Below are 21,489 nucleotides of genomic sequence, written 5' to 3' on the forward strand. Positions count from 1 at the left end.
ATGGTGTGTTGGAGCGAAACGCGATTGGCATCCCTGCACACGCCTAAGTTTAGTGTGTAACTGCAGAAAGTTTCATTGTATGTCTGTTACTTCTTGTATGGTGTTGCATTGAGTAGGACGTTGAGTTGCACAGTTTGCGAATTTCGAGAGGCATAGTTACAGGAGCAACGTGTCTGCATTAAATACTGCACGTAACCTCAGGAAAACCTTTACAGAGACATACCAAATGATGCGGGAGGCTTACGGTGATGATTGCTTAAGCAAGCGAAATTGTGCATGCCATCGAAGGCTGACTGTCAGGGAGATTGCAGCAAGGTAATATTTCTGTTGAATCATGTCACGAAATCCTGAGACAACATCTTGGAATGCATCGTGTTGCCACCAAGTTCGCCCCATGACTCATGTGTTAAAACCAGGAAAACTTTCCACTCGCAATCTGTGAAGAGTTATTGGATCCCCAAATGAGAACGAAATGTTCCTTAAGAGAATCATAACTGGTGGTGAGACGTGGATCTACGGTTATGAAGTTGAGACCAAGGTTCAATCTCCGCAGTGGGTCGGGAAAGATTCTCCAAGCGCAAAAAAGTTCGTCAGGTCACATCAAATGTCAAAGCCATTCTGGTAGTTTCCTTTGACTTTGAACGATTAGTTCATTATAAATTCGTGCAACACGGACAAACAGTTAATCGATGGTTCTAACGGAACGAGTTGCGACGCCTGCGAGGAAATGTGAGAAGGAAACAGCCTGGAATGTAGCGAGAAAATTCATGGCTCTTGCATCACGATAACGCACCCGCACATTCATCCGTGTTGTTGTATGGTTATTGAACAAAAACACTATAATGCCTCATCCTCCATACTCTTCAGAGCTGACCCCTGCGGTCTTTTTTTTTATTTCCAAAGCTAAAAACCACGTCGAGAGATCGAAAATTTCCAATAATAAACTAGATAAAAGAAAATTCGCAGACGGCGCTTCGCGCTCTGTGGCAACATTCGTGTCAAGAGTGCTTCCGAAAGTGGAAACGGCGTTGGGAGTGGTGTATCGATTGTGGAGGTGAATATCTGGAAGGAGACCATGCACAATAAGAAAAAGGTAAGGGTAGAAAAATTTTGTGGACAAAGTTCCGGAATTTTTTGAACAGACCTCGTATTTCGTAATCTTGCTGTAACTGTATGTGCAATTTTTGTATTCTGGAACTATAATTTTGATTCCTATAAGCTGCCGTACGTTGCTGTATTCTTACGTGCAGTTTTATATCTTAGATCTGTAGATGGCAGTTTCGTAGCTGAAATTGATAAAATGAAAATTTATTTGCGATCATGACTTCGAGGATTTTGTGTCTTTAGTATAAAAGAATCTTACATTTATACTGGATGTTAACAACACACTCTTTTCCTAAAACGCCTTTCGTGCTACAGCCAGTTTGCATTTTCTAGCCTTCTTATTTCCGAAATTGTCAGTTATTTTTCTGCAAAAATAACATAACTCACCTACTACTTTTAGTGTATTTCCTCAGGCTCTATCAGAATCACATGATTTTATACGCCCTACGTTCCGTTACCTTTATTGATGTTCATTTTATAACTTCTTTCCAAGACGCTATCCATTACGTCCAACAGCTCTTGCTAGACCTTTGCTATCTGTTGCAGTGTTACGATGTCATCTGCAAACCTCAAAGATTTTACTTTTTCTTGCCTGGACTTATATTCCCTTTCCAATTTTTCCTTGTTTTCCTTAATTGCTTGTTCAGTGTGCTGAATGAATAACATGGGAGACAGACTACAACTTTGTCTCATTCCGCCGGCCGGGGTGGCCGAGCGGTTCTAGGCGCTACAGTCTGGAACCGCGCGACCGCTACGGTCGCAGGTTCGTATCCTGCCTCGGGCATGGATGTGTGTGATGTCCTTAGGTTAGCTGGGTTTAGGTAGTTCTAAGTCCTAGGGGTCCCATAGTGCTCAGAGTCATGTCTCATTCCCTTACCAACACTGCTTCCGTTTCACGCCCTTTCACTCTTATGATTACAATCAGATTCCTGTCGATACAATACAAATATGTATCTAATTTTCATTATGCATGCCATAAAGTACCACTACCATTGCAGTCGTGTTTACGTACAAGTTTATCAACGCTGCAGTATTTCTGGTACCTCATGTGCATAGTTAATGGCTGAGATGCTCTAATTTCAATTTTCTGAAAGTTATGATATTGTGTACGAAATACGATAAATTTCTTACGTAGAGCATGAGAATGAATCAACTAGAACCAGCCGCGCCACGGTAACAGAATAAATTTCACCTTTTCTGTAAACAAAAGTTTCTCCTGTAATACATGTATCTCCAGTATTCAAACTACCTCCAAAAGTACATGTATAGTGATTTTATTTCGTCTCAAATGCGCTATCTCTAACAAGCAGCGTTTAGGATGTCCTTTTACTAATATAACAGGGTCTGATCTTTCTTTTGGTATAGTAAAGGCTTTTTTTTACTCCTACTGATCTTAGGTGGTGCAACCTATGGGTATATGAATCCAATAAACACATTTGGTTTCCTTCAAACCACGACAAATCAGTCTTTCCTTATGGGACGCTACATTGTGATACTGATACAGAAAAATTCGGTTTCCAACTCTCGTGATAGTATACGGGGTATGTCATTACTACGAGTATGATATTGTCACGAAAACTTAAATTCGTTGCATCACCGACAAAATAACGTTCCGAAACCATATCAGAAAATACAACAGCCGGCCGCAGTGGCCGAGCGGTTCTAGGCGCTTTAGTCTGGAACCGCGCGACCGGTACGGTCGCAGGTTCGAATCCTGCCTCGGGCATGGATGTGTGTGATGTCCTTAGGTTAGTTAGGTTTAAGTAGTTCTAAGCTCTAGGGGATTGATGACCTCAAATGTTAAGTCCCATGTGCTCAGAGCGATTTGAACCATTTGAAAATACAGCTACAGATCATCTTCCGATTTCAATGTATTCACAATATGCTTGAACAAACATCGCTGTTCAGACACTTGTCTTCTTGTGTGCTAGTGTTCTTGGCTAAAATTTGTTCCTCTTATGTTTCATTCACCAATGAAGTTTTGTGTATATCAATCAAAGGTCATTCTTTGTTGTAATTAATTTGTTTTAGGCAACTGCACAAGCACAAAACTTGCGTGCTATTACCTATTTACAGATCGTACTGTCATAAAATCTCATCAGTAATGGAAGTCCTGTGAAATATTTGACAACGCCGTGTGATGATCGGTTAGTACCGTTGGCTTTAAATTACTATGTCTCCTCTGCGCTACTATTACAATCTGCTACCTCAGTTATTGAGTTTAGAATTTTACGACAGCATTGTTTAAATGAACTTGACAAAACGAAAGATTTATAAAAAAGTCTTTCACCGAACCTCTGAATTTGTGGTCTGTTACAATGATGCTCCTTTCGTACTCATTACATTCCATTTCTGATTTAGTTCTGGCTGTAAACACGATTCTGCAGTGATATGTTCTTAAATATCTCCTTCTTGGGCAGTTTATTATATGTTTTGACACTATGTCGTCTCATGGAGAACAGACAAAGCATGCTGTTCGTTTGGTCACCATACATACACGAGGATTTTACCAACTAGAAAGTCATCTACTGACATCTTCACCACATTTTAGAGAAACGACTAGCTATCCTGGATCTGGAAATTCGTCATAAACTCCTTAACTGAGTTCAAAACAAGAAACTCAGACACGTCATTTTGAATCATCTGACCTATCGTTACATTTCCATACGGCAAGCATGGAGACGCCTGGTAGTGCGGCAACCCGCTAGCTAGAGTTGTGCTGCAGTTTTGCGTAAGGGAGGAGCACTTTTCCAAATGAGAGAAGCCTGAAGTAGAGCGAAATAAGCGGATAAACCAAAACACCATTACTACCTGCTTAATAGCGTGCTCGACGGCCTTTGGAACGCAATGTAGCAGCAGTTCTGCTTTTCACCCATTCGATAAGTCCTCGTCAAGTTTCTGAAGGTACACGTACCGCTGTCTAAGCACACGTCACAAAATTCCCATAAATTATGGGCCACTAGCGTCACACATGTGTCTCATCGGGTTCCATCGGCCAAGAAATCAACTTGTACCAGAAACACGCTCCAAAAACTGATGTAGGATGATTCTGGCTTTGTATTATGGACTTTACCAAGCTGAAAAATGCTATTACCGTGGCGGAAGATTTCGAGCATGAAGGGATGCGAGTCGTCCATAATAATGTTTATATAGACCACAGCTGTCATAGCGCCTTCGATTACCACCAGAGGTCCCTTGGAAGTTCGGGTCAGTGTCACCCCACAATGTGGTGCATGTTTCGAACAGCCGTTGGCCTGTATCCGGACATAGCTTTCGATCTGGTGTAGCTTGAAACGTGATTCATCGGACCACGCATCCATTATTTACAACTCAGTTTATTGTCCCATGCCCACCGCAGTCACAATTAATGGTGCCGTTGGGTCAACATTGTAACACGTAGGGGTTGCCTGCTGTGAAGTCCCATTTTCAACTGTGTGCGCTGAACGGTGTGCTCCGGAACACTGGTGCCTGCACCAGCACTGTACTCTGTCATCAGATCAGCCACAGGGAACAGCCTATCGGCTTTATAGACAATGCAGCCTCGACGTTCTGTGGTGAGGCGAAGACACCCAACTCCATTCGTGGTTTCGGCACTTTTGTTAGAAGCTCACTGCAGTAACAGGTGGACTGCCAACCAGCTTGGCGATTTCCGAGATGTCTGAATTCAGGTCCTCAGCCACAGCAATCTACCTTCCACCAAAGCCTCTTACGTCGTGGACTTCGCTGTTTCCGGTCCGATACACATTCCTTACCGTGTAACGTACTTGCAACGTCACCAGGTGACATTTAATCTCCCAATGAGCGGTTTAGTGGTGGTTCAAAAAATGATTTAAATGGCTCTGAGCACTATGGGACTTAACATCTGAGGTCATCAGTCCCCTAGAACTTAGAACTGAGGTCATCAGTCCCCTAGAACTTAGAACTACTTAAACCTAACTAACCTAAGGCAGGATTCGAACCTGCGACAGTAGCGGTCGCGCGGTTCCAGACTGAAGCGCCTAGAACCGCTCGGCACCACGGCCGGCAATGAGTGGTGGTCATAACGGCCGGCCGCTGGTGGCCGAGCGGTTCCAGGCGCTTCAGTCTGGAGACGCGCGACCGCTACGGTCGCAGGTTCGAATCTTGCCTCGGGCATGGATGTGTGTGATGTCCTTAGGTTAGTTAGGTTTAAGTAGTTCTAAGTTCTAGGGGACTGATGACCTGAGATGTTAAGTCCCATAGTGCTCAGAGCCATTTGAACGATTTTTTTTTTTTTTTTGGTCATAACGTTTTGTCTCAGTGTACATCTACACTGCTCTATTGCTCGAATTTGAATACCATTTTCTTTCAAAGGTATTGTAACGTAACTTTCCTTACTAGCAGAATAAAATCTGGATATGATAAAAACGTATGCAGTGCTTTAAAGAATGAATTTCGTAGGAAAAAGTACAACTGCGATGGCACGATGCAGTTATTAATGCAACATACATCACGGCTATTGTATTGAATCTCGCTATATTAGCATTAAACCTACGTAAAGAGATGTAACTAAATGTATGAAGTTTTTTCGCCAACTTTTTCTTTTCATTTATACACTTTATAACTCCGCAACTTCTTCTCTCATGATTTTTAGATGGTTGATGCTGTAATTTTGTCAATACTCTTTTCTGTGTATGTATGTGCTTAATTAACTGTTTCATTATACACTATTTGAAAACTGTAATATAATAAATTATGAAACCATGTTGAAATGTAATATTATAAACACTTTGTAGTAGAAACCCTAGCTAAGCCAGGGAAATTCATATTTACAGAATCCAAAGAATCCGTTTCAAAGTTGATAACAGTATTGTTCAACGCGCACGAGCGTAGAGTGAGTAGCAGAGAGACAGTTGGAACAAGAGAGTTGCTATTCTTGTGTGGTGAGGTAGGTGCAAGGTGGCTGTGTCCTAATGCATGATGGAAATTGTCTTTGAAATGGTGTTGTAAGCATCGCAAGGCATTATGGAAATTTGAGCAAGCATACGTCTGGGCACAGAACTGGGTGTATAGCAAGAAGTGTTAATTGGAGTACCGTGACCAAAAATTACTAAAAGTTACTCGTTATTAAAGAAGAGCCAGTTGCCAACAGTGTTCATTACAGAATACATTACGTCGCTCCATCATCAATTTGCCACAAAGTAAAATCAAGCACGTTATCTTTTTTTCCGTACACGGCTTGCAGTACTTCAACGTTATATTGTTTGCTTAATTGAAACATAGATCTCATGAGTGGTGCTCATTATCCCTATACATTAATCGTCAGCTTTCTCCATAAATACCAAGAAAGTCGCGAGTGAGAAAGATAATTCAATGAAGATAAAAGTAACTAAACTGCAGTTAAATTAAATCTAGTTATTTTTTTTAAAATCAGGGGCAGTAGTTATTAAATTCTTTGTACAATGTAGCGCCACTGTTGCATCCTGTTAGTGAAGTAAAAGTTATTTCACAGCAAAGTGCTAATGCTATTCCAAATCAAACGAGTTTTATAATTTTATGTGTATCTTTTGCAAATATTCCAGGTGCTATTGATTTTCAAAGCCTGGCATTGCATAGTCCTTTTTTGTTAGTTATCGAAGTCATTACGAACTTTTCTGAGATATATTTATTATGGAACAGTGATCTGCCTTGAGTATTTGTTTCACCGAACCAGTACAGTGAATAACGTAATCCAGAACATTTCGTGAGACATGTTAATAGTAACTGTTATTGGTTTTTATTAATTGTTAGTAATTTCAATACATTACCAATCAATTTAACACGTTATATGTGGCTTTACAATCAAATTCGCGCGTGTGCAATTTTGTCCCGCTACTCCCTTCCTTTACATTTATAATTACTACTTAATTTCAATGTCGATTCAGTCATTAACCAAGTTTATCTTTTGTTCGTTTTTGGGCTGGCGACCGTAAATAATTATCTGCAATCTAAGTTTCATATTGCATTGCTTACCTATTCAAAATTATTGCCGTTCCGTGTCGTAATGATCATTTATATAACGGAGAGTGTAGGTCCGTCATAAGTTTCCCAGTTTTTTGAATGATTAAGCATTCTTACCTTCAAACAGCATCTGCAGTCTTGTTTCAGAAGCTGGGCAAATCAAAGGGTAAAGGCATCTGCCTTAGGAAACAAGACTCTACGACACTTACTAATTATAAATCAAAGCCAATAACGTTCAGTTCGACCTTATCCTTTGGTTGTTGCTGCTTCAAAACGGGCCCCCTCACGTTGTATCGCTGTTGCATGCCTCTTACGGTATTTCACGATCACGTTATAGTAACTACCACTGATTCTCCGATTCTTCAAGAATCTAACTCTCATGTGAAAAACAGCTTCAAACATTTGATTACTTTACAGATAAGTTAGTGTGTTACATATTTGACTTTAAGCATATAAGCGAGAAAAAGTTTATCACAGGTTTCAGATTATGCTTCAGTTCTCTTTAGGAAACACTTGATGAACGTAGGCTGGATAATTCGCGCTCCATTTTCAGCTAAATCTAGTTTATCTTTCATCTCCATGTTTATGACGTCATATCTCCAGAACTATTTGCTGTTTAATGATATTTCAGGTAAGGTTTACGGTGTATGTGGATTATTTCTGCAACATGCGTTGAAAATAAAATCAGTGTTAAAGAAATCATAAATTAAAATGTCATGTGTGATGCTGAATTTTTACTGTGCACCATTTTAGGCAAAAACTAGTGTTTCACTTATGTAAACGTATATGACGTCATACCTCCAAAACTACATGTCCTACAAGGATATAATTTTGCAGGAACATTCAATGGCATATATGGATACTGACTGCAAACTCAGTAGGGTATATACTTCGTAATACAGTTAGTAATAAATTCAAACGTCATACCTGATGCTGAAGTCTGACCTCATACACAATGAAAATGTAGTAAGTGATTTTTTTTCTCTTTCAGAATTTAGTGGGGGACGAGGGGCTCAGAGAGAAAAAGTTTTCTATAGTTTTGAAATTAAATGTAAACATCGTTGGAAATCGCTAACAACCGTTGGAATTACATTGTTTCATCTACACTCCTGGAAATTGAAATAAGAACACCGTGAATTCATTTCCCAGGAAGGGGAAACTTTATTGACACATTCCTGGGGTCAGATACATCACATGATCACACTGACAGAACCACAGGCACATAGACACAGGCAACAGAGCATGCACAATGTCGGCACTAGTACAGTGTATATCCACCTTTCGCAGCAATGCAGGCTGCTATTCTCCCATGGAGACGATCGTAGAGATGCTGGATGTAGTCCTGTGGAACGGCTTGCCATGCCATTTCCACCTGGCGCCTCAGTTGGACCAGCGTTCGTGCTGGACGTGCAGACCGCGTGAGACGACGCTTCATCCAGTCCCAAACATGCTCAATGGGGGACAGATCCGGAGATCTTGTTGGCCAGGGTAGTTGACTTACACCTTCTAGAGCACGTTGGGTGGCACGGGATACATGCGGACGTGCATTGTCCTGTTGGAACAGCAAGTTCCCTTGCCGGTCTAGGAATGGTAGAACGATGGGTTCGATGACGGTTTGGATGTACCGTGCACTATTCAGTGTCCCCTCGGCGATCACCAGTGGTGTACGGCCAGTGTAGGAGATCGCTCCCCACACCATGATGCCGGGTGTTGGCCCCGTGTGCCTCGGTCGTATGCAGTCCTGATTGTGGCGCTCACCTGCACGGCGCCAAACACGCATACGACCATCATTGGCACCAAGGCAGAAGCGACACTCATCGCTGAAGACGACACGTCTCCATTCGTCCCTCCATTCACGCCTGTCGCGACAGCACTGGAGGCGGGCTGCACGATGTTGGGGCGTGAGCGGAAGACGGCCTAACGGTGTGCGGGACCGTAGCCCAGCTTCATGGAGACGGTTGCGAATGGTCCTCGCCGATACCCCAGGAGCAACAGTGTCCCTAATTTGCTGGGAAGTGGCGGTGCGGCCCCCACGGCACTGCGTAGGATCCTACGGTCTTGGCGTGCATCCGTGCGTCGCTGCGGTCCGGTCCCAGGTCGACGGGCACGTGCACCTTCCGCCGACCACTGGCGACAACATCGATGTACTGTGGAGACCTCACGCCCCACGTGTTGAGCAATTCGGCGGTACGTCCACCCGGCCTCCCGCATGCCCACTATACGCCCTCGCTCAAAGTCCGTCAACTGCACATACGGTTCACGTCCACGCTGTCGCGGCATGCTACCAGTGTTAAAGAGTGCGATGTAGCTCCGTATGCCACGGCAAACTGGCTGACACTGACGGCGGCGGTGCACAAATGCTGCGCAGCTAGCGCCATTCGACGGCCAACACCGCGGTTCCTGGTGTGTCCGCTGTGCCGTGCGTGTGATCATTGCTTGTACAGCCCTCTCGCAGTGTCCGGAGCAAGTATGGTGGGTCTGACACACCGGTGTCAATGTGTTCTTTTTTCCATTTCCAGGAGTGTATTTGCTTCGGTAGTTTAGTTTCTTGAATTTCTGCGTGTTAATTTAATATTTTGTACACACAGTTCTCGCATTTACGTTTGTGTCGGAAGGTAAACCGATTTTGTGACATATTACAAGTTCCTGATCAGGAGCGAATTTTAGTCTCACCTGAATTCTTTGTTAGTTTAGTATTTGAATCTCTGTGTGTTAATCTAATTTATTAGACACAGTTTTTGCCTTTCGTCAGTGATTCCAGTAGAGTTCCGTAGTTATCGTCTATAGTACTTTGCAAGTCTGTATAGTGTAGCTTTCCACGGTCTTTAGAATGAATAGGGACTGTGATTGCTGTGTGCGGATGCGAGCCATGTTGGTGACACTTTGCTCTCAGCTTCAGGTCTTGATTGCTTCGGTTATACAGCTTGAGGCTGCAGTCGATGGGCATCACTGTTGTGGGCCAGCCATGGGGATCAATAGGACGTCCAGTAGGACTCACACGAGTCCGCCAATCAGTCCAAACTGGTGGACAGTCCAGTAACTGCTCTCACTGAGGTTGACCGCTCACCAATGATCGAGTGGGAGGTCGCCTTGGGGCGTGGCAGGTGGCAAAAGACTTCCCAGGGAGCTGATCATAAGGCCTCACTGGTAAGTCTGACAAACAGGAGAGGGGACAAGAAGGTGCTGATGCATTTTGTTACGGCGCATTGCCTACATCAGGGGCAACATGCATTCAGTGTCAAACCTATGGTTCTCTTTTGATTAATAGATTATGACCCCCCTCGGAATAATCCATCCTTTTGATTGACAGGTAATGACCACCTGTGGATAAACCTTCCTTTTTATTGACGAAAGATATTGTTGCCCCACCCCTTCCCCTCCTCCTCCCGACCTCTCAGGAAACCTCCAGCCAACCCATGTCCCCCTCGCTGTTACAGGTACAGGTAGTTATTCGAATAATCCCCTCCCACTCTTATCAATTTGATTCACTACTTAATTAAATTGATCAGTTAATTAACCCCTCCCCCTCTGGTAAACTCCCAATCCTCCCCACCCCTCCCCTACCTGGAAACTGGTTTCTCTGTGGTACAGAGGAAGGATCTCATATAGGTAAGAAAAGAGGGTCACTACGCTGACTTTAAAATGGATGTTCTAAAGGAAGAGCTGCCTGGAGTGTTGCAGCAGCTACGGGTAGACGACTGTTACCTTTTATATTTGGACATAATGCAAGATTTTGCGGGAATTTTTAACAAAATGGAGATTTGCGTCTACTTAATATCAATCCACGACTTCTGCAGGGGAAACTGCAATGTGATTGTGGACGATGATAAGACAGTTGAAATAGACTGTTTAACGTGGTTAAGCTGCAAATGTAAAGATACATAACAAATTTATATGTCAAATCACAAGCCCAGGAGTGAACAAAGATATTGGTAACCACGTTATAGATTTTATAGTGTCCAGAAATGCAACTACGAGAAATTTTTAGGTCTTCCTTGGCTAAGCGTCACGGCATTACCAGTTTGGAGGCTACAGCATACAACTACAGAATCGTTCGTGTATTCAACCCTGTGCACCAGTGTTTATATGTATTGCATATTAACAATCAGTATTTCCAATGTGGTCCACTTTACTCTGTGTCACTAACTTGCATGAGGCGTAAATTGACGGATAACGTAGAGAACAACTGTTGTGTTGGCCGGCTGGAGTGGCCGAGCGGTTCTAGGCACTTCAGTCTGGAACCGCACGACCGCTACGGTCGCAGGTTCGGATCCTGCCTCGGGCATGTATGTATGTAATGTCCCTAGGTTAGTTAGGTTTAAGTAGTTCTAAGTTGTAGGGGACTGATGACCTCAGAAGTTAAGTCCATAGTGCTCAGAGCCATTTGAACCATTTTGAACTGTTGTGTCGTGTTTAATAACGTTCTGCAGTTTGTCTGTTGGGGCAATAAGAACACCCAAAAATTGACCGTTGTGGAAGTAACTCTCAAGACTGAGAAAAGATTATAAGTTATGATTTGTCTGCATACAGTTTTAATTTTCTACCTGTAAACTACGTGCAGATTCTTAACTCTGACTCCAACAAAGACAATATAAGTATTACACAGAAGTGTTATGTCAAACCAGGAGAAACTTATTTTTCTCAGTCTAGAAAATTATTCTCCACGATACCGTCTGCTATAGATATCGCCGAATTGGCACTGGTTCCCACAAATAATGTTATACTACAAGTCTTAAGGAAAAGAGCCAATGTTTCCTAGAGACTTAAACCATTCCCCATTAAAGAAATTACTCATTTAAGTGCAGTTAATGTATTAAGTGTACAGAAAAAAACTGGAAATGGAGGACCTTGAAGCACAGAAAAGAAATTGGAGTATATGGAGAAGGCAACTGATACAAAGGAAGAATATAAACTATAACTGGAAAAGGAAGAAGCTATTGCAGATGTGTGGGCCAGATTTAGATATGGATTTAAACACAACGTATGGAGAAATCTGGCTACAAAGGGGGAATATAAAATATTGGCATTTACAGTAAACAGCAATGGAAACTGGTCACTTGTAGGAGTACTGGCTGAAATCAGTGGAGACAAGAATGTTTACTATATTAATGGATACACAAAAAATGTGTTTATTAAGCTCTATTCCCATTTGGACCAGCATAAAAAGAATGGTTATATTCTATCTAAGTGTGGCGAGCTGGATGTTGTCCACCTAACAACACAACAGCCATTTGCCGAGTTTAAAACTAATGGAATAACTACATTTAATGGACGTTCGTTTGCAAAAGTTGTAAACTTAAAGTCTACACAGAAATTCCGCAAGAATGTGGAGCAGAAGAGTTGCCGACATACACACAGAAAGATGTGGAACGCTTTAACAATAGCATCATGGAGGAGATGAGAGGAAAAATTGAAATCTCCCGATGGCCTCGCCTAGAATAACTGCAGGATGGAACTGAGCTAATAGTTAAAGCCATAAAACCAGTGTTTTACAGGAAGAAAATTAGATATGTATTAGAATTCGAGAATATACCTTCTCTGTATTTGTCAAATTACTGGCTGGAGAAAGAAGTAGATGATTCAGATGTGGATTTAAGTAATATGTTAAAAATTAATTTGGATATTATTAAAACTACACCTAACAAAAATAAGGAAAACGTCGTTTTCTGTGTGTAAATGCGCACGCAAATATTTAATAAAGATTTTGTAAGAGAATATTTACTTGTCTTATTCACTAACCTATCAAAAATCCTAAGACATTTCCTATATACAACGACCTATGTACATGTATTTAGGACGTGGGAAGTGGGTAGCTGAAACCAGGTAGCTGAAAGCGTAGCGACCCCCTTTTCTTACCTGTATGAGATCCATCCTCTATACCACAGAGCCGCCGGTTTCCATGTAGGGGAGGGGAGAGGGAGGGTTGGGGTATTTGATGAACTTAATGAAGTAGTGAATCAAACTGATGATAATGAGAGGGCGCTATTCGAATAACTCAGACCTGTAAGTGTACCTGTACCAGCAAGGGGGAGAGGGGTTGGTTGGAGTATCTCTGAGGCCTGGGAGGAGGAGGGGGAGGGGTAGGGGTGGGGGAACAATATGTTAAGGGTCTGTCAATCAAAAGGAAGGATCATCTGCTGGGGATCGTTACCTGTCAATCAAAAGGATAGATATCCCCAGGGTGTTACAACCTGTCAATCAAAAGAGAGCAATAGGTTTGCCCCTGAATGTATGCTTGACCCTGATGTAGGCAAACCGCACTAACAAAATGCACCAGTATTCACCTTTTCCCCCTACGAACAGGTTGCAGGTTCTGTCTGTGGCTGAGACTGTCCCTCAGCCAGACATTATCGGTTATCTTGTTCCAGAGCAAACATTTCAGCCGGTCGCAGTGGCCGAGCAGTTCTAGGCGCTCAGTCCGGAACCGCACGACTGCTACGGTCGCAGGTTCTAATCCTGCCTCGGGCATGGATGTGTGTGATGTGCTTAGGTTAGTTACGTTTAAGTAGTTCTAAGTCGTAGGGGACTGATGACCACAGATGTTAAGGCCCATAGTGCTCAGAGCCATTTGAACCAATTTGAAACATTTCAGTCTGCGAGATCCAGGAAAACACAGAGGTGGGATTATTGGTACTGGGTGGCCCAAAAAGGATGGTCGGATTTGAACTGCGTAGTACCATTGAAAGGTGAGGAGGGGGGACCACTGCCGGCCGTCTGCAAGTCGGCCATTACACCCAGTTTTCCACGAAATGGCGCAGTGGACGGTCGAGCATCGTGTTTTTGCTGTGGAACAGTTTTTCAGAAATGATGAATCGTTTATTACTGTGCAACGATTGTTTCGACAACGTTTTGGTGTAGCGCGTGATGGACCCATTCCAGATCGCAGATCCATATCACGTTGGGTGACTGCATTCCGGACAACAGGGTCTGTCAAAAGTGGTAAATCTACAGGGCGTACACGTACGGCAGTTACTCCACAGAACATTGATGATGTTAGAGCGTCAGTGCTGCAAAGCCCGCGTCGTTCCACTAGGCGCCGTGCTCAAACTTTAGGCCTCAGCCGTAGTTCGTTGCAGCGTATTTTAAGCCGTGAGTTACAGATTCACCCATACAAAATTATGATCACGCAAAAGCTGTATGATCGTGATTTTGAGCAGCGAAGACGATTTTGTGAATCAATGCTTGACATTTTGTACTCTAATAATGATGTTGTGCTTCTTATGTCAGATGAAGCCCATTTCCATTTAGACGGCTGTCAATAAACAAAACTGCAGGTATTGGGCAGCAGATAATCCCAGAGAATTGCACCAAAAGCCTCTTCATAGTGCTAAGGTAACAGTCTGGTGTGGAATTTCAAGATTGGGGATTGTTGGTCCTTATTTTTTTGAGGAGAACAACGCTACAGTCACAGTGAACTCGAAACGTTACGTTAACATGCTACGTAGCTTTTTGGTGCCGAAACTGCGAGAGTTACATGTAAATCGAGATCGAATTTGGTTTCAACAGGACGGGGCCACGGCCCACACAGCCAATGACTCCATGTGTGTTTTAAGGCGGATGTTCCCCCACCACATCATCTCGCGTTTTGGAGATGTCCACTGGCCCGCGAGATCACCTGACCTCTCAGCCTGTGATTTTTTTCTTTGGGGATACCTAAAGTCAAAAGTCTACGTAAAGAAGCCCCGAAACTTAATTGATCTGAAGGAGGCAATCAGTGCGGAAATTATGGCAATTCAAGAAGAAACAGTAGTGAAAGTGATGGAAAATTTCGAGGAAAGACTTGTGGAATGCATCACCGAGGAAGGACACCATCTTCCGGAAGTCATTTTCCGTACATGATTTTTTGTGGTTAGTTCTTGTAATTGGGTGCCTGGGAGCATTTAGTTACGTAATTGAATAAAATTAATTTGTAAAACTGATGGAGTTATAGTTATTTAAAATGTGGCCATCCTTTTTGGGCCACCCTGTAGTTGGGAGCTCCAATGTTAGTAGCTTTATGGCGCACCTTAGGGACATGGCTGCCAAGGAGGGGAAGAAAGCCAGTGTGCACTTCGTCTGCATACCTGGTGGAGTCATTCTAGACGTGGAACAGGTCCTTTAGGATGCCATGAAGAGCACAGGGTGCAGCCAACTGCAGGTGGTGGCTTACTTCGGTACAAATGATGTGTGTCGTTTTGGATCAGAAGAGATTCTCTCTGGTTTCGAGAGGCTATCAGAAATGGTAAAAGCTGCCAGTATTGTTTATGATATGAAAGCAGAGCTATACATTTGCAGCTTAGGCGACAATACTGATTGCGGTCCTGTGACACAGAGGTGAGTGGAAAGTTTGAAACAGAGATCCAGACCGTTCTGCGATCGTGTAGGTTGCATATGCTGGTAGGGATTGGGGTTCCACTAAATAAGTCGGGAATCTACTACATGCAGGATGCGGCGACCCGGGTAGCAGGGGCTGTGTTGTGGACTGGGTGGTTTTTTAGTTTAGATGGTCTCAGGAAAACACAGAAAGGGCTTCAGTCTCAATCGGTGCAGGTCGAACACAGGAAGAATTTAGATCTAGGATCCATCGGTATAGCAGTTGTAAATTGTCGTAGCTGTCATGGGGAAAGTACCAGAGCAACAAGTGCTAGTAGAAAGCACTGAAGCACAAGTCGTTATGGGCACTAAAATCTGGCTAAAGCCGGAGATATGTTCAGCCGAAAATTTTGCGAAGAACCTAATAGTATTCAGGAAGTATAGGCTATATACTGTTGGCGGTGGTGTATTTGTTCTGTTAGAAGTAGTTTACCTTGTAGCGAAACTCAAGTACACAGGAATAAAATAATAATTGGATCATTTTACCGATCTCCCATCTCAGATGATACAATTGCCGAAAGGTTCAAAGAAAACTTCGAGTTTAATTTTAAATACGTACCCGACTCACACAATTATAGATAGAGGTGACTTCAATTTACCCTCGATACGTTGGTGAAAATACATGTTTAAAACCGGAGGTATGCAAAAACATCATCCGAAATTCTGCTAAACGCATTCTCCGAAAATGATTTGAAGCAGTTAGTTCATGAGACCACCCGAATAGTAAACTGTTGTGAAAATACACTTGACCTCTTAGCAACAAATAATCCTGAGGTGCCCGCATCTCGTGGTCGTGCGGTAGCGTTCTCGCTTCCCACGCCCGGGTTCCCGGGTTCGATTCCCGGCGGGGTCAGGGATTTTCTCTGCCTCGTGATGGCTGGGTGTTGTGTGCTGTCCTTAGGTTAGTTAGGTTTAAGTAGTTCTAAGTTCTAGGGGACTGATGACCATCGATGTTCAGTCCCATAGTGCTCAGAGCCATTTGAATCCTGAGGTAATAATGAGCATCAAAACGGTTACAGTGATTAGTGAACACAGGGCTGTCGTAGCGAGACAATATCGTAACTCCCAAATTCTCCAAAAATAAACGAAAGTATACCTATTCGGAAAAGCACATAAAAATTCTCTCGAGCCTTCCTGAGGGACAATTTCCACTCCTTCCAAATTAACAATGTAAGCGTAGACCAGATGTGACTTGAATTCAAACTAATAGCATTGACAGAAATTGAGATATTGATGTATATCAAATAAATTAACAAATTACTAACTAAATTAAAAAATTATCAAGCGATGGAGTTGGTTTTCATTGGTGCACAAAACGAGTCAGAAAACTGTTGCAGAAGCAACGAAAAAAGTATACCAATTGTAAGCGAACGCAAGATCCAAAAGATTGGAGAATTTTTACAGAAGTTCTAAATTTAGCGTGAACTTCAAAGCGAGATGCTTATAATAGTTTCCGTAACGAAACTTCGCCTCAGGGTGGAAAATCCAGATTCGTATGTAAGGTATCCACATCTGCATCTACATATCTACATATATACTCCGCTAGCAACCAAGCGGTGTGTGGCGGAGGGCACAATTCGTGCCTCCTGTGCTCCACTCGCGGATCGCTCGAGGGAAAAGCGACTGTTTGAACGCCTCAGTACGAACTCCAATTTCCCTTCTCTTTGAATGGTGATCATAGCGCGATTTGAAAGTTGGTGGTAATAATATATGCTCTACATCCTCGGTGAAGATCGAATTTCAGAATTTAGTGAGCTACCCCTTCTGTTTAGCGCGCCGTCTATCTGCAAGTGTGTCCCACTTCAAACATTCTATGAGATTTGTAACGCTCTCGAAATGGCTAAATGTACCAGTCACGAGTCTCGTCGCTCTTCTTTGGACCTTCTCATTCTCTTGAATTAGACCCAACTGGTAAGGGTCCCATCAGACGAACAATACTCCAAGAATGGACGAACTAATGTATTGTAAGATATTTAATTTGTTGAAGGACTGCATCGCTTCAGGATTCTACCAATAAACCGCAACCGTTACTTGTGTAATCTGATCATTCCATTTGAGATCATTTCGAATAGTCACACCAGATACTTGACGGATATTACCACTTCCAAAGACTGGGCATTTTTTTGTACTCTTACATTAATGGGGATTTTCGCCTCATTATACTGCCAGTCATTACACCACCCATTTATTTTCTGCAAATCCTCATTGATTTGTTCACAACTTTCGTGTGATACTACTTTCCTGTAGACTACAGCATCATCGGCAAACAGTCTAATGCCGTTTCCAATACCATCAACCAGATCGTTTATGTATATCGTAGAAAGCAGCGGACCTATTACGCTGCCCTGGGGCACACCTGAAGTTACGCTTGTTTCTGTTAAAGTCATCCCGTTCAGGACGACATACTGGTCCATGTCTGTTAGAAAACTTACTATCCAACAGCATATGTCAACCGATAGACCGTAGGCTCGCACTTTTTAGAGCAAGCGACAGTGTGGAACTGAGTCGAACGAACGCCTTTCGAAAGTTGAGAAATATAGCATTAACCTGGGAGCCGGCATCTAGAGCCTGTTGTACATCACGCGCAAAGAAGGCCAGCTGTGTCTCGCATGACCGCTGTTTCCTAAAACCGGGCTGCTTTCTGCAGATGAGCTTCTCAGAGTCCACAAAGGACATTATGTCTGAACACAAAATATGTTCCAAGATTCTACAACAAATTGATGTCAGTGAAATTGGCCGGTAATTATGTGCATACGATTTCCTACCCTTTTTATAGATTGCTTTCACCTTGGCCTTCTTCCACTCCCGTGGAACTTTCCGCTGTTCCAATGATCTCTGATAGATGACGGATAAGAATGGTGCAATATTTGTAGCATAGTCAACATAAAATCTTACGGGAATACCGTCTGGGCCAGATGCCTTCCTGGTGTCTAAGGATCTTAACTGTTTTACATTCCCAGATCCACTAAACACTATGTCAACCATCCTTGCGTTTGTTCGATAATTGAAACGGGGAATGGTGCTGCAGTCCTCTACCGTAAACGAGTTTTTGAAAGCAATGGTATAGAATTTCGGCCTTCTGTTTATCATCATCAGCTACATTACCCGTACTGTCAGCAAGAGAAGATATTGAATTATTTGTAGCGTTCATAAGTTTTACGTACGAGCAATACTTTTTGGGCTTATATTTAGAATCTGCGGATAAAATGTTGCTTTCAAATGCATTAAAAGAATCTCTCATTGTCCTTCTGACAGCTTCTCGCATTTCGCGTAATTTCTGTTTGTCAGCGGGGCAGTGACTACGTTTAAAAAGACTGTGCAAAATTCTCTGCTTCCTCAGCAACTTCCTAATATGTTTTTTGTACCAAGGTGGGTCCTTTCCCTCCCCTATATTTTTCCTAGTTACATACTTCTCTAGAACATGGTGGACAATACCTTTAAATTCCGACCAAAGATGCTCAATATCTTTGTGTCCCGCGGTGAATGCTTGGAGCTGACTATGAAGATATTCATTAATGACACTTTTATTTGCTTTCCCAAACAAGAAAACTCTACGCTGTTTCTTTGGTTTTTTCCAACTTCCACTGACATAGAAGCCACAACGACATCATGGTTGCTAATACCTTCTTCTAGATTAACTTCCTCTGTTTGTCTCCAAGATATCTAATATGCTCTCATCCTTCAATACTGGATGAATAAAGTCCGGGTATTTGCGCTCTTGTCTTGTCTTAATGGTTTTAACTTTTAACATTATATTACAGCTCTTAATGAGTAGTTTATGACACCATTTTAAATTTTTAAATTCGATCAATAACTTCGCGAAATAGGAATCAAATTTTTATAGGAGAATTTTTATCTTAGCATAATACTGCTCTCACCAACTTGAGTCCGTGGCGCGCTAGCGTTTTGCTGCTCGCACCAGCCTGCATCCGTGCTGCGCCATACGTTTTGTGCCGCCGTTCACTTCGATGACGGTGTTTGTGGAAACGACCATCGACCTATTGTAGCAAAATGCGGTTCACCCGAAGAACCGACACGTTTCCATTGATCAACGGCCGAATCCCGATCGTTCCGTGCCCACTGCAATCGCATCTGGCGATGTCGTTGTGTCAACATGTGAACATGTAGGGGGTATCTGCTGCGGAGCTCCACTTTCAACAATTTACGATGAACGGTGTGCTCCAAAACACTTGTGCGTGCTCCAGCATTGTGCCCTTTCGGCAGAGCTGTCACGTATCACCATCTATACTACTTTACAAAGCAGACAAGCCTCCGAACCCCACGTTCTGTGAATAGTCGTGGATGTCCAACCATACAGCGCCTAGTGGTAGTTCCACTGTCCTACTAGTTTCCGTAGCTGCTCACTACAGCAGCACGTGGGAATTCGACCAGCTTCGCCGTTTTCGTGATACTCATTCACAGGCTCTGCGTAATAACAATCTGCCCTTTGTCAATGTTGATTATCTCAATGGATTTCCCCGTTTGCAGCCCATATCTTCGCTAAGGCGACCCCCCATCCGTGTCTGCTCGGCTTACACACTTTTGTTACCGTGCCACGTGCCCACAACGACACAAGGCGGCATCCAACGTCGCGGTGGCCAATGATCATAATGTTTCGGCTTATTAGTGTATGTGTCAGACATCTGCGAATATGAAACATTCTCAGAGTTCATCTGTACTCTAAAGAAATTTTCTGTTAACAATTTGCGTTCAAGAATGATTGTGATATTCACTAATACTATAGTATGGGAGTTGAACGGAATGGACAGTGTCTTGAAAGGAGGATATAAGATGAACACCAACAAAAGCAAAACGAGGATAATGGAATGTAGTCGAATTAAGTCGGGTGATGCTGAAGGAATTAGATTAGGAAATGAGACACTTAAAGTAGTAAAGGAGTTTTGCTATTTGGGGAGCAAAATAACTGATGATGGTCGAAGTAGAGAAGATATAAAATGTAGACTGGCAATGGCAAGGAAATCTTTTCTGAAGAAGACAAATTTGTTAACATCGAGTATAGATTTAAGTGTCAGGAAGTTGTTTCTGAAAGTATTTGTATGGAGTGTGGCCATGTGTGGAAATGGAACATGGACGATAAATAGTTTGGACAAGAAGAGAATAGAAGCTTTCGAAATGTGGTGCTACAGAAGAATGCTGAAGATTAAATGGGTAGCTCACATAACTAATGAGGAAGTTTTGAATAGAATTGGGGAGAAGAGGAGTTTGTGGCACAACTTGACTAGAAGAAGGGATCGGTTGGTAGGACATGTTCTGAGGCATCGAGGGATCACAAATTTAGCATTGGAGGGCAGCGTGGAGGGTAAAAATCGTAGAGGGAGACCAAGAGATGAATACACCAAGCAGATTCAGAAGGATGTAGGTTGCAGTAAGTACTGGGAGATGAAGAAGCTTGCACAGGATAGCGTAGCATGGAGAACTGCATCAAACCAGTTTCAGGACTGAATACCACAACAACAACAACATAGTATGGGAGTAAACGATCTGTTTTAGACTCTCCAGTTGGGCAGATAAAGTGCGGATCTAGAAAGAGAAGTAAAATATCTGACGGACATCCGTAGCGGATTTGAATGAGACTGAAGTTGACAGCGTCTTCTGTACTCCAGAGGAATTCTTGAATAGACATGAGTGGTCAGTTACAAGTCTATGAATCACCAGTATTGCGCAGTCCTAAGGCATCGACTGCACACTGTCCAGCGCAGCGCCGCGAAACGTCATCAAGAAGGCGCTGACCCGCTCGTCAATGAAAAGAGCGGGCAGCGCCACACATCCAGGAAGACAGTGCCCGCTGTCAATGCTGATTTAACCTGGCGCCCATCGCTGGTCACCCGAGTTCAGTCGCAGACTTCGAGATCATCAGTAGTAATAGGAAGAAGTTACGTAGCCTGTGTTCTACGAGTAGTGATAGAGAATAAAGCGCTTGCATGTAGGAGGCACAGGAAGCACAGGTATCATGTTATGTTTCTTCCCTTAACAGAAACAAAGTTTTCTGTTAAGTAGAAAGTGTTTTGTACAGGTGATTTTGGATTCATGCCACTGGACATCGCATCTTCTCTC

General features: G+C 42.9%; 1 protein-coding gene across 1 annotated transcript in view; it reads right to left on the reverse strand.

Moving 5' to 3' along the window:
• LOC126482010 (venom carboxylesterase-6-like) overlaps nt 1-21,489 on the reverse strand; it is a 143,308-nt gene that overhangs the window by 108,440 nt on the left and 13,379 nt on the right. The gene's annotated exons all lie outside the window — the stretch shown is intronic.

This window comes from Schistocerca serialis, chromosome 5, assembly GCF_023864345.2.
Source record: "Schistocerca serialis cubense isolate TAMUIC-IGC-003099 chromosome 5, iqSchSeri2.2, whole genome shotgun sequence".
NCBI classification, from domain to species: domain Eukaryota; kingdom Metazoa; phylum Arthropoda; class Insecta; order Orthoptera; family Acrididae; genus Schistocerca; species Schistocerca serialis.